Below are 14,439 nucleotides of genomic sequence, written 5' to 3'. Positions count from 1 at the left end.
CATCAGTTCTCTAGTATCCTCTGAAAACTCATCACTAAGACTAAGATTTCATCACGGGTATTTTTAGTAAAAGTCATGGGCTCTGTGAATTTTTATTGCCTGTGACCTGTCTGTGACTTTACTAAAAATAATGGGGGGGTTGGGGGGGGGCAGGGCTAGGTATGGGGGAGGAATGGAGTCCCATGGGGGGGACTGACAGGCCGAGCCTCCCGCCATGGTGGAGGCACAGCCCCAGCTCCAGAGCTGTCTGCAGCTGCAGGACAGGGGTGTGTGGCCTGGCAGCAGCCCCCTGCAGAAGCCACAGGGCTGGGGCTGCAGGGTCCTAGTTCCAGCCAGCCCCAGTTGCAGGGCAGGGGCACACAGTCCCGCCTCCACCTCCTGAAGCTGTAGAAGTCACCGAAGCCCAGTAAAGTCATGGAATCCATGACCTCTGTGACTAAATCGTAGCCTTACTCATCACTGATCCTTGCCCTGACAGCCAAGAGAAAACAGAAATAAACACAGACAGAAGCAATTAAAAACACTCAGGGACACACACACACATTGATCCTTGGTGTAACTCTATTGACTTCAGCAGAGTCACACCAGGGAGAGATTTGGCCTGTTGACCCATGTAAGAGATTTTCCATCCACTCCAACCAACTATAAGGCAGAAGAAATTATTGATAAAACATCTTAAACAGAATTTCAAAAAAAGGATCAATAACTCTCCAATAAGAGATGCAGTTCTGACACAACTGATGATATAGGTCAAGACACAGAAAATGCAGCTCGCCTTTGGACCAAATGAGAAACCAGCCAGTTACAAACTGGTAAGGGACGTTCCCTGCATAAACCAAACAAGCCCACTAATAGCTCTCAAAAATAAATGAAAAAGCAGAGCTCATTTTAATCTGATCCCTTGTGAGTTCTCTGGGCATTTGAAACATCCAATACTTTGGTTTGTTTTAAGTGTAATGCCCCAGCCAGGATTTATACACTTGCTTACCTTTGCAGGCTGGGAGTCGTCCAGCTATTTCCCTGGAATAATTCACAGTGCATATAGTTAAGCATGGGCAGGACTGGGGGCCTAAGTGTTTGAGTTTGACTAGCCAGGTGTCTTCTGCATAAGGGAAAATCAGGAGCAGAAATGATATACTCATGGCAACTGATGGTATATCAGTGCTAGCTGACTGTGATAGGGTGTTCACCCCACATCAGCCCTGAGGGGTTAAAATGGGACAGATAGGTCCAATTAACCCTGCAGGCCACACCTGGTGGAGAGTCAGACTTGATTAAAAATGACTAATGGCTGATGGGGGGGATGACTAAGGTATACAGCTGGGATGTTTGTGGTAGAAAGGGGGTGTAGTGTGGAAGGTGGCAGTTAAACTGTGGGTTAAAGAGGATACCTAGAGAGAGATGCCCCAGGATCCTAGCCCTGAGGGTAGGGTTTACCCAGAAGCATAGAGAAGAAAGCTTGTGGGAGGTGTAGTAGGAAGGAGCCCAGGGAAAGAGCAGCTAGGTGAAGGATTGTGCAGACCTTAGCTGCAGATTATAGGGTCCCTGGACTAGAACCCAGAGTAGCAGGTGGGCCTGGGTTCCCCTACCAGCTGCTGGGAAGTGGCACAGGATTGTGGGAGATACCACCTTGCCAGCTGGTCTAGAGGGACTCTGTTGCTCTCAAAGGGGAGGACTCTAGTGACCTGCTTGGAGGGCTGAGTCACAAAGTGGGAGTAACCTGAGTCCAGAGGCAGAGTCCATGGGGTGAGCAGCTGAAGGAGGGGGCATCAGCCTGATCAAGAGCTAATCCCCAGATGAGACTCAAGGAGGCATCCCTGTGGCGAGTGTACCCCCCTGATACTGACATAGCTGGGCTCTCTACAGATCTGCCTTGTTTCCTGTGTGGCTTTTGGGTTTCTAGGTCACGTTTCTTGGTAACATCATCAAAGGGGAAAAAATAACCAATTTGTCTTTCTAAAAATAAAAGCACTCCCCCTCGAGCCACGTTCGAGTCCCCTGCGCTGGTCACGGTGTCAGACGCTGAGCTGCCTCTTCTGCTCTCCAATAGGCTGGGCTTCCTGCTGGGAGCAGTTGGGAAAACAGCCACTCAGACTGACAGGCCACCCAGGGTGATGAGGGTCTGAGACAGCCAGGCTGGCCCAGGGGTTTCTGAAAATGCAGTGCTAATCTCTGTCCCTGTTTGGGGCCTGACCCAGAGCCCACTGCAGTTGAGGGGAGTCTCTCCATTGGCTTCAGTGGGCTCCAGAGCAGGCCCCCTGAGTGACTGTAATGAATTTAGTGGTGTTCCCCCTAATGAAGAGCCTTACACCCAGCAGATGGGGATTAGCTTGCTCACAAAGGCAAGTGATGTGCATGTGAAATTGTGCTAAAGGAACCCAGCAGAGTTCAGGGCAGGGGGCCACCAGAGGTGGGAATGCTCCATTGCCCCTGCTCAGGGGCCCTAAGGGCAGGGTAGGAGAGAGAGAACGGGGCTCCTCTGGGCTCAGCGAGAAAGGGTGTGGGGTCCATTTGGACTGTATGGGTCACAGCTGCTTGGAAGCTGCCCCCTTGGAGACCGCACCTGGCAAAGGAACCCAGGCTGGCATGAAGCAGCTGGTCGGTGAGGGAAAGGCTGCTGGGTGGGTGATGGTGGTGAAAGAGTTGCTGGAAAGCCAAGCAATAGGCCAAGCCTTCCTTGTGAGCCTAAAGTGAGCTGGGCCGGGCCCGGCCTGGCCTTCGCTGCACTGGACTAGACCGGGTGCTATCTGGGCAGACCAGTGTTCTGTGCACCATGCGCTGCAGAGGCCACTGCCAGAGGCGCTCCGCTTTAACCCAGCCCCACTGGCCATGCTTTCTGGAAGCTTCTAGAGTAAATCTAGCCAGAAAAGTCCAAGTGGAAAGACCCTCTCTGCATCTGTAATCCCCCAGAGACTGAAGGTGGCAGGTACTCCCGGCACTGTCCCTTCCTGGAGCACTTAGTCTTTGAAAGCAATTCCTTATGTCCCATTCGACATGGGGCTGGAGCCAGCATAGGGGTGCATTGTACCACGCGTTTAGCTATTAGGGTCTTTAGCATCAAGAGCAGAAAATACAATGATGTGAGTGCCTCTCCCTCCACCGGTCACCCCTCCTCCCACCCGACGGGCACCACCTGTCCCAAACCAAGCCATTAACAAACAGCAGGACTAGCAGCTCTGGAAAGGCACCACCATTTCTTGTTCATGGCCAGGTTAAAGGTTCATTCTCTCCTTGTAGAAGCCAGGCCCCCTTTGTAACATTTAGGGATCTGTAACCTGTGGCAAGGCGCTAACTTGGTTCAGTTTGCTTTATAAATGTTAGCAAAGATTTCCCTTGAGTTTCTTGTTCCATGAGACCCAGGGACAGGCCCTCCCAGCTGGCATCAATTTGACACGGCTCCCTTGAGTTCAGAGGAACGTCACAGATTTACATCAACTGAGGCTCTTACCCATTGTAGTTAAGTGCAGAAAATAGCTATTCTAGAGCTCCTCTGCCCTCCTGTAACCAGAGGGAAATGCTAACTCCCTCTAAATGAATGGGATTTGCTCCCTTCTAATGCTCTGCAAGGGTGTCATGTTTGCAATGGACACGGAGACAATCATCTTTCTCAAGTGCAAAAGTAGCTTCTAGGCAGCCCAGGTGCCTACAGAGATGGGAGGAATTTGGGAAACCTCCAAAAGATTTAAAAAACAAACACAACCTGATTTTAGGACATTCCGTGACCTGTATTGCTGCAAAGCAGGAGGCTTTATCACACAAACCCCAGCTCAGCATTGCTCGGCTGCTAGGTTAGTTGCCCTATTTCTGTCCAAGGGCAACGAGTATTGTGCAAAGCTTAGAAGGTGGAGGTGGGTAGGGATGGAATGACACTGCTGTGCTACTCCACACTGAGTGTAGGAAGATGTGCAGGCTGCTTTTGCTAACAGTTAGCCATCTACTTGCACATGCAAGGGGTGTGTGTGTGTGTGTGTGTGTGTGATAACACATCTGTGCAGATTGGGTCATTGGTTGTGCAGGTGACCAGAGCTGGCCATTTGTGTTTGCAGTGACCTGAGTTGCAGGAAATGCCTGTGCCAATCAGGCCTGCAATTGCTTAGCTATAGGCCTTGAAAATCTGCCCTTAATGTTATAAATGAATTATATGCAAATAGAAATACTTTGATTGCATGCCCTCCACTGGAGCAGACCAATAAGCATCATGTCTGAGCCACTATTGCAGTATGGCCAGGGGATCAAGGGGAGGGGCATTGGGAAGGTCAAAGCTCTAAAAATTTTCTTGTAGCCACAGCCAATTTATGTTTCTGTGGCCTCAGCTGAAAAAATTACATTACATTAACCTTCAATATTGACTTCTAGGGCTGATTTAATCACCCTGCAGCCACCCGAGATCAGGAAAAGCGGGTTAGAACTAAAGGGGAAAGCGACAGGACTAGACCTCGGGACGCATTAGAATTAATAAGTGGTGGTGGTAGTGGTTGTTTTAAACTGAGATGTTCTGATTTTAATTTATTACCATCCATAGTGCATGGTCCTGGGCTCCCTGCCAAGGCTCCTTCTAAAGCCTGGCACCAATTGCTAGCTGAGCTCTCACCATCTACTTGTGAATGAACCATTGCTGCAGGGGCTCCTTGGCTGTGGAATCTGCTTCCCCCTTTATGGTCCCTGATCACCATAGTATCTGTGCACCTTGATGCTGGGGAGAGGGTGTTTCCCTGGAAACCAAGCAGAGCCCTGTAGAGAGGGGACTCTTCATGTAGAGGCCAAGGATGCTGGGTTTTAATAGGCAGCTTTCTTGCTGCAGAAACAAAGGCTGTAAATATTGAGCTGTATCTTTGGGTCTGACTGAGCTGGGCTCAGTGTGGGACATGAGGAGCTGGGAAAGGTGATTCTGAGCCACCTCTCTGTTCCCCTGATCCCAGGATGGGCTGGGGACTGGTCCAGCAGGGACCACTCTGCCAGCTAGAGACTGCTGGAGTGTCACACCCCTTCCAGCTCCTTACAGTGGTAGAGAGGAGGGAGCTCGGAGTAGGTGCCAGAATTCCCCTCTCAGCTACCAGAGAGGGGGACTGAGGACTTGGCCTGTTGAGTTTGAGTTCAGCAGTACAGGTTGCTGCCCTGAGCTCAAGCCTAGAATCACTTTGGGTGCTAGGATGTTGCAGATTACTGACCAGACAGGAAATGCAGCAATGGCTGCAGACCGAGGGATCAAATGGACACACAGAGGGGTTGCCTATTAGGGTTGCTGTTAGAAGAGCTCCTGGCTGAGTGTTAATCACATAGATATTTTTCTTATCCCAGGCTCTCTAGTTTGAGTATTAGTTGGAATAGTGAAATATATTTAAAAGACAGGTTTTTGGAGGACAATGTGGATGCTCCATCATTTAAAGGTCTAAGAACATAATATGGTCACAAATCCAATGAAGCCCAGGTTATCGTATCTGTGCAGATGAATAACCTAGGTGTGTAGTTTCTGCAATGAGATGTCCCGACTGGCCATCTGTGCACACAGCTAGGGTAGTGCACATGGGCGCACAGCTGCTAACTAATTCAAAGGAATCGAATGTGCATGTGCACACTTGTGCCTGTGCATGTGTGAAAATCTGGGCCTAAAACCCCTGCCAACACCACCCGATTTTCATTCAGCTGTGGGGATGGCAGCTCTCAGCAACACGCCAACATAGGAGCAGCTGCTCAGAGAGAAGAGTTAGAGGAGAAACAGCTGTTTAGTCCTTTCAACTCCACTGCAGGAAGGACAACATGGGGTGCATTGTAAACTGGTTCCAAGAGCGACATTGAGGGATGAAAGGTAGCTAGACACTGATCTTATTCATCGGAGTCTTCCAGTATCAAGAAATCAACATCGCTGTGATCCAAGCCTCACTCCTTCTCTCAGTGAGAAGTGATCACTGAGGAATTACCCTTCTGCTCTGGGAGTCTACCAGCTCCTGCTACACAGTAAAGGAAGGGGTTTCCCTTCACTCCTTAAATATTCCAGTAGCAAAATGTATTTAAATGTGAAAACTGTGTTAAATGAAAGAATTATGCAAATAATTAAAAAGCATGTAAAGTAATTTTATATCTATGCATGGAATGCAAACTGTATATTTTATTAAAGATCTTAGTGACCCACTCTGCAACCTGGTTCTCTTTCTGGGGTAGCTCAGAGCTTTAATGCTATGCAAAATTAAATTGGCTTGTTTGGGCTAGGACCGTTAGGTTGGCTGAAACTTCAATAGCCGGGGGCAACTTCCTATTTCCAGAATTACTTCCGATGGACACAGCAAACCAGCATATTCATGGCAATGCCTTGTTGTTTACCACTTGGTACCCGGGTCTGAATCTTGATTGGCAGAGAGAGGGCCGTTGGAGAGGGCTTGTGATAAGCTCCTTTAAAAGCCACCTTAGGCATTTGTGAGTATTTATAAGGGAACATCAGTGGGCTGGCACAGATTGAGGTGTCTGTTGCTGGCACCTAAATAGCTTGGAGGATCTGGGCCCTAGTCCTGATTGGATTAATTTTTTTTCCCCCTTTTGTCCTCGTCTTCCTGCCATGCCTCCTCTCTACACAGACACACCACACACCCCAAGCTGTTGGGCTGAGAAAGCACATGTCTCGTTCCAAAGCATGGATATACCTGTACAGTGGAGTTAACACCCTGAGAGCTCTCCTAGGGCAGCTGAAGTAACTGTGCCTCTCCCACTGCCTTTCCCCTGGAAGGCTGGCTAAGGGACCTTACGCATTGCTGAGACACTTGGATTTTACCTCCTGGTAAATTTAGGATCACGCACCCCACCATTAATTTACACTTACTACACAGCCAGTTTAATGAACTATCTTCGGGATGTGAAATCATGGATTAGCAGTTCCAAAGCCTTGTGAATAGGAGTGAACGTGTGCCAGGCAACTAACTGGGTGTGAGAAATGCATAGAAAGGATCCTTAACGTTAAAAATTAATGTTGCATTTCCTAGGCATAAAGCAAGCCCCATTTGAACTCTGCCTCCCTCAACCCATGAAAAGGCTGTTCTGACTTCACAGACCTATCAGAAGCTGTTGGAAACAAAGAAGCAAGTTGCAGGGTTGTGTTTTAAGAGGCTGTGTGCTCCTGAGGAAGGGACAAAGGATCCGTCACACAATGGAGCAGAAGGGCAGCTACTTTCTTTTCTATGAAGGTGTAGCTCATGGAAAATCCCAGTGTGACGGGTTGGATCACAGAAACCCCCTGGGAGCTGCCACCAGATGTGCCAAGACTACTTCTTCCCCCTGCCTTCCCTGCCAGCTCAGGACTCCAGCACCCTGTCTTGCTGAGCCAGACACTCCCGTCTGCTCCAGCACAGACCCAGGGTCTGAATTACTTGCCTCAAAGCTGCAGGTTTACCTGAAAGCAGCTCACAGAAGTGTGCTTGTTTTTAACACTCAGATGCCCAACTCTCAATGGGGTCTAAACCCAAATAAATCTGTTTTACCCTGTATAAAGCTTATAGAGGGTAAACTCAAATTGTTCGCCCTCTATAACACTGATAAAGAGAGATGCACAGTTGTTTGCTCCCCCAGGTATTAATATATACTCTGAGTTAATAAGTAAAAAGTGATTTTATTAAGTACAGAAAGTAGGATTTAAGTGGTTCCAAGTAGTAACAGACAGAACACAGTAAGTCACCAAGCAAAATAAAATAAAATGTGCAAATCTATGTCTAATCAAACTGAATACAGATAATCTCACCCTCAGAGATGCTTCAGTAAGTGTTGTTCCCCCCCCCCCTCTCAGACTGGACACCTTCCAGGCCTGGGCACAGTTCTTTCCCCTGGTACAGCTCTTGTTCCAGCTCAGGTGGGAGCTAGGGGATTCTTCATGATCTCCCCTCCTTTTGTTCTGTCCCACCCCTTTATATATCTTTTGCATAAGGCGGGAACCCTTAGTCCCTCTGGGTTTCCACCCACCCTGACTGGAAAAGCACCAGGTTAAAGATGGATTCCAGTTCAGGTGACATGATCACATGTCACTGCAAGACTTCATTACCCACTTGCCAGCACACACATATACAGGAAGACTCACAGCTAAAACACAGCCATCTGCAGACAATGACCCTGGTTAATGGGAGTCATCAAGATTCCAAGCCACCATTAATGGCCCACACTTTGCATAATTACAATAGGCCCTCAGTTATATTTCATATTTCTAGTTTTAGATACAAGAGTGGTACATTTATACAAATAGGATGATCACACTCAGTAGATTATACGCTTTGTAATGATACCTTACAAGAGACCTTTTGCATGAAGCATATCCCAGTTACATTATATTCACTTATCATATTTTTATAAAACCATATAGACTGCACAATGTCACAGACAGGCTGCCGGGATGCATGTTGAGCATTGCAAGCCAGGCCCTGTAGCCTCCATGCCAGCATCACCATATCCAAGATGAAAGAGGCTACAAGCCAAGCTGCATAATGCACAGGCTGCATTTGGTCACCCCTGCTTTTAACAAGAGTCAGAAAACCCAACATGGTCCATCTTGCTTATAGGTCAGGAATAATGACCTAGCACTCAGATAGTGCTTTATACCCTCCAAGAACTGCACAAGCATCAAACAGTTAATCCTCACAGGTCATTGGATGGTGTAGCTATTAGCAACCCCACTTTGTAACTGTGATATAACAGTCCATTAAGAATACCCTCCTTTTGTGTCGGTCTCCTACTCGTGCTCTATAGCGCACGCTTGCCCTCTTTTATAGGAACTTTTCCCCAGCATACCTTTTTGCTGCTGGCATTTGATAGTTGGCAGAATCAATCAGCTGTATCTCTGAAGTAGCCATTGCTGCTTTCCAAAACCCACCCTCTTCTCCTAGGAGACTCTCTGCATTGACATTGACTCCTTGGCCTTGAAATGCTCCAGGCAGACAGCTCAAATGACAAACTCAGAAGGGCTGGAGTGATTCCTGATACTCTGACGGGAAGGAATTGCAATGTATAGGCCTCTCCTGTTTAAAGAGTTATCAAGCTGGTCTTTTTGGTTAGAATTGACCAAACGATTAGCAACAAACTGGGATTTAATTTTCACCTACTTAACAGCTAGAAAAAAATTATATCTAAAAAACCTTGTTTAAATTCCAGCCCACTGTGTTCTATGAAATGACAATGCTACCCTATCTTTACCAGAGTTTCTAATGGAAAACCTGTCTGAACCCTAGTTATAGAGCAAAACTAGTAACACCTGGGGCAAATTCTGCAGCCCACAATTGAGCAAAACCTCCATTGTCTTCAAAGGGCACTTTGCTCAATTAAGAACCACTGAATGAGACTGAAGGATTAGGATGATTTGAGCCTCTCCAGCTCTTTGTGACGATGCAAGGAGTTGTATTACTAAGTAATTACATCAGGATTGGAAGCCTATTGGGAAATCCGAATGGCTAGCACATGAGATAAAACTTGTGGTGCTAGAGTTTGTCAGAGCTGGAAAGAAGTCAGAGCATAAAGGTTGGACTGTGTCACTCAAAGAAATAAGTGATTATAGCCCATTGTGTTACCAACCCTGCTTCACTGTGTGAATCCAAGTGCAAAAGAAGGCTGCAAAAAACAGCTCTAGGATTGAAAGCATAATTTGTAAGAACAGTAGCAGACTCACTCGCTTTCATGGGGCCCCTTAAGTGAACATTGACATGATGGTGCGGTCTTCATAATCTTGCTAATCAAATTCTCTCATCACTTTTCATAAGAATGATTGTATTTTCATGTGGTACCGTAGGTAAATCAATTAAACACTTTATCAAGTTGTTGCTACAAAAGCTGCTCTCCAGGCTGAGAAAAAATGATTGATGCTATTGATTAATTTGCCTTGAGATGATGATAAAAAGGTAATCTGATTAAGTGTTTTCTTCAAGCTAAAGGTTATAAAACTAAGAATAATAGGGGAGTTAATTTAATTACCTACTTTTATCACTGTATTACCGACCACAAATGTTCAAAAACTATGAGTCGGGCCCCCCAAAAACTCATGAGATTAAAAACACGCAAATCCCACACATTTGGGGTTATTGGTTTTCTGGGTTTTTTTAGCCTTTAAATTATTACAATTGGGTCACAGCATCAGACTTTTCTCTACAGCAATGAGGGCTAGAAACTCTTTGATATGAAAGCTGAGATTCTCCTAGTCATGTCTCTCTAAGTTCTAGGGTTTTAAGTAAGACATCAGGTCTCTCCAGCCTCATAATAAGATTATGAATTAGCCACACTAATATAGAAAATTCTGCTAAAGGAAAATATTTTGCAGTTTATTTGCTTTATGCATTTGATAACATTTTGTGTGTAGTCTGTCGGATTTCTCTTGTTTTTGTGAGCCTTTCACACAGCAAGGGGGGAGTGCAAACATAAAATAAATAGGAAAATTTTATTGTAAAATCACAACAGATGGTAGGGAGGACCCGGTGCTCTTTACAGCTTGTTTTTGCAATGTGCATATAATGGAAATATCCTAGCGATTCTGGTAGAGCTCATGCAGATAAACAAGTAGCTCTTTGCAGATGAGTGTGTTCTGTAGCTGAGTTGATTCATTGTGCATGCAGGGGAAGAGTCCATTTTATACCATTGTCCCTAGCTCAGGACTCTTTAATTTTGTAAAAATTGTATCTCAGTTTCTGAACTAGCTCTTCGGTGGTGGTGTGCTGGAGACAGCTGAAATCCATGCCTGTAACACTGGGGTCATTTCCATTGCTGTGCAATACATAAGATTGCATGAGAATATAGAAATTTCTTTGAGAAACAGCAATCTTCAGGAAGAATCTCCAAGAGAACATCTTTGGATGCAGTGGAAAAATGTTCAGTTCTCCCACAGTCCATTTGCTGTTTGTATATTTTCCCCCAGTATTTTTGTAGTCTTACACAATTCCATGGTATAGATATTAAATCAGTATGTTGTCTGTATATTATCGCCAATAGTGGCTTTTTGGAGTCCAAAAAGCCATCAGTCAAGAAACAATGTTATACTTTAAATTTTGCATTTATTGCGATATAGTTTTAATACAAATATTCACTCATTCTTCTAGTGTTAAGGGGATCCTCCCAGGTGCATGTTTGCATGTCCAGTTTTATATCCATGACATGAGTAATTGCATTATAAGCATTAGTAACAAATTTAATTAAAACCACTCAATTTTTTGACTAGATTTAAAGTTCTCTCTTTGAGGTTGTTGGCTCAGCCATAGGATTAAACTACTAAGGAACTAGCTACTAGGAAGAATTTTGAACTATTGGGTATAAATTTTCAATACAGAGGAAAAAGCACAATGACAATAATACAAATAAGGGAGCAGACAGAGCGGGACACTGCGTTCCAACAAACATGCATGCAACTAAATCATGAGTCCATCAAGATGTTAGACAGTTCCAAATCATAGAACTGGAAGGGACCTCGAAGTCATCTAGTCCAGTCCCCTGCACTCATGGCAGGACTAATTATCTAGACCGTTCCTGACAGGTGTTTGTCTAACCGGCTCTTAAAAATCTTCAATGATGGAGATTCCACATCCTCCCTAGGCAATTTATTCCAGTGCTTAACCACCCTGACAGTTAGGAAGTTTTTCCTAATGTCCAACCTAAACCTCCCTTGCTGCAATTTAAGACCATTGCTTCCTGTCCTATCCTCAGGTTAAGAAAAATTGTTTTCCTTCCTCCTCCTTGTAACAAACTTTTACTTATTAATAAAGGGAAAAGTTGGTAAGTCTTTGGCTTTTTTGTAGCAGGATCATTCCTATATTCCGTGAATGGTAGCTAAGTGGCTGCGGTGGTGGAACATAAGTAATTCTTATAGTTCAACTTTTTCAATGATCAGGACATCCCCCACTTTAACACTCCACTTATTAAAAGGAGGGAGGCTCAGGGTTATGCCATTCAGCTGCATTGACCAACCAAGTAGCCGGCAAAGGATGCTGCAATAAAGGATGGTGATTAGGCTTCTGGTGTCCATGCAGCCCTAGCATATTTATTTTATGGGGAGAGTGGTGAAGTGGAATGGGCTGGGAGTGCAGGGGGAGCCAAATTCCATTCATATTTGAAACAAAAACTGGCTGTCTGCTTGGACTTTAACCACTTAACAGGGATTAAATCAATTTGTGCTTCGAAGTAGCTGACTGGCATTTTGGGAGGTTGAGGATATTTCTGCTGATCGTGCTTTTTGTGTTTGTTCGCCAGAGCAAAGGCGGGTTTTGTTCTCCTTCTGGCACAAAAATAGCTGGATCCAAGAGGAAGATGGAAGCGTTGTCAAACATTGTTTCTATAGCCTGATTCTAGCCTTCGGGCTGGTAAACAAGAGCGAAAGGGATGAAGTGAGACTGGAGGGATGACTGGGAATAGGACCATCCTGTGGCCCTTTCCTCCTGTGACACCCAGTGAAATGCTGAACCACCCAGGTCAGTATTTGAACCAGGAGACCTGGGCTCTCATCCCGTCACAGAACTCATGTGTAAGACTTCCCAGCTCACTATTCGAATGTGGCCTCAGGAACTTAACAAAAGGTTAAAGAAATTTTTTTAATAATTAATGGAGATATCCTATCTCCTAGAACTGGAAGGGACCTTGAAAGGTCACTGAGTCCAGCCCCCTGCCTTCACTAGCAGGACCAAGTACTGATTTTGCCCCAGATTCCCTAAAGTGGCCCCCTCAAGGATTGAACTCACAACCCTGGGTTTAGCAGGCTAATGCTCAAACCACTGAGCTATCCCTCCGCCCCAATGAGGGTTTTCTTGTTAGGGCAGCATTAACAGTTCTGGGAGTTTACATTTAATTTATACCTCCTTCAAGACTCACTAAACTGCTAGGTTGTGCTATTTGTTTTATATGCACAGGAGGGGGAGAGAGGCCCCCCCCCGCAGGTGTTATAACTACCCACCTTGCTAGATATTTCCCATTTACATGGAACAAAGCTCAGGGACAGACCGTCTAAGTACCAGCCCCTGGCTCATGCAGCTTCTTGTGCACTCTTGAACCTTTGCTAGCTATATACTTTGCCATCCATAGCTATTTTTGCAATGCGCATGATGCTCCTAGATTAATCCTATGCACATGAACTAGTCAGTATTTGAGACAACAGTTCAAAGGTGATGTCAGTGCTACAGCAGAAGTTGCACAACTCCTATCTTCATTCTGCCCTTCCAAAGTGTGCCAGTAACCTGTGTTCTGAATAGGCCAATGCTATACCCCATCTCCAGGCATTAGTCATTGTGCTGTAATACCTACCGTGTCCCACACTCTTCTTTAATTCAGGAATTGTGTTTAAATGCTCTGACCTAATTTAATTTCTTCCAGCATGACTAACCAAAGAGGACTCCTCTGCATCCGGCATCAATTCAATTTCTTCTGCTTCACTTTGTCATCCTTCTAGTATAGATTTTCCAACTGCAGCAGCAGTTCAAGGAAATAGTGTAGAATACAGAGTGCACTGGCAGAGAAGGATGGCACTCTTTCTTTAATTTACTGCTAACTCAAATTTCAAGCTCTCAGGAATTATGAGTTAGCTCCCCATGTTTTTAAATGACCCAATATTCAGATACAACCCTTCCCCTCCCCCCAACAATTATTTCATTCAGCTCTACAGAGATAGAGGAACCACTCAGTTAATGTATAGTTTATAAACTCTGTATATCTAACATGTCCATCTTCCATCCCCAGAAACTGTAAAACAAAACTAAGGAGGGCAGACCCAGGTCTTCTGCAGGGGACGAAGTATAAAGCTGGATAAAGAAACTCTTCCCTCGCTCACCAATGACTTATGGCCCAGAACCACAAAAGAACAAGCACAGGGATGCTGAGCTTTGTGGATTCCATCGAGTTAAGATGCCCAAAAGCTGCGTTTGTGCCTAGGTGCCCTGTTCTCCCCCTGCCCCCTCTTCACTGGAGAGCGGTGTCTGAGAAACCCAACGTACTTAGCAGGCAGCTGCCTAAATTAACCAGGGGGAGGTGCTGATGAAGTGCATCCTGAACCCTGCCCCTCTCAAGGAGTTAAGCATCTAAATCTGGGCTGGAGGGAGGCACCTAGTTTTGCTTGCAAACCATAGCCATGAACCCTTCTCCTGGAGTCAGGCAGATTAGACATCTAAGGCATTTGAGGCAGTGGTGGTCCCCATGCTGCTTCCATTATAACTTTACCTGGCTAACGCATTCCCCTGCTTCTTCCACAGCCTGGGTGAATGCTCATCTTCACCTGGTTTGAGGATCATGCTGGAGCTACGGGGTGAGAGAGGTGCCCAGATAACTTGAGGGAAGCAGTAGTTTGCATGCCCAGAGGCAGAAATTTAGGTGCCTATGGGACTTGTACAGCAAAAATGCAGGTGGAGAGTGTTTAGGTGCCAGATGAGCCAGGGTTTTGTAGCACTGAAAATCTGGGCTTCAAGCACTTAAGTCCCCAGCACCTATGTCTACTTTCACAAAGGGAAAGTAGTT

Source organism: Terrapene carolina, unplaced genomic scaffold (assembly GCF_002925995.2).
Source record: "Terrapene carolina triunguis isolate 2854851 unplaced genomic scaffold, T_m_triunguis-2.0 Scaffold233, whole genome shotgun sequence".
NCBI classification, from domain to species: Eukaryota; Metazoa; Chordata; order Testudines; family Emydidae; genus Terrapene; species Terrapene triunguis.
This window is presented reverse-complemented; position numbering follows the sequence as displayed.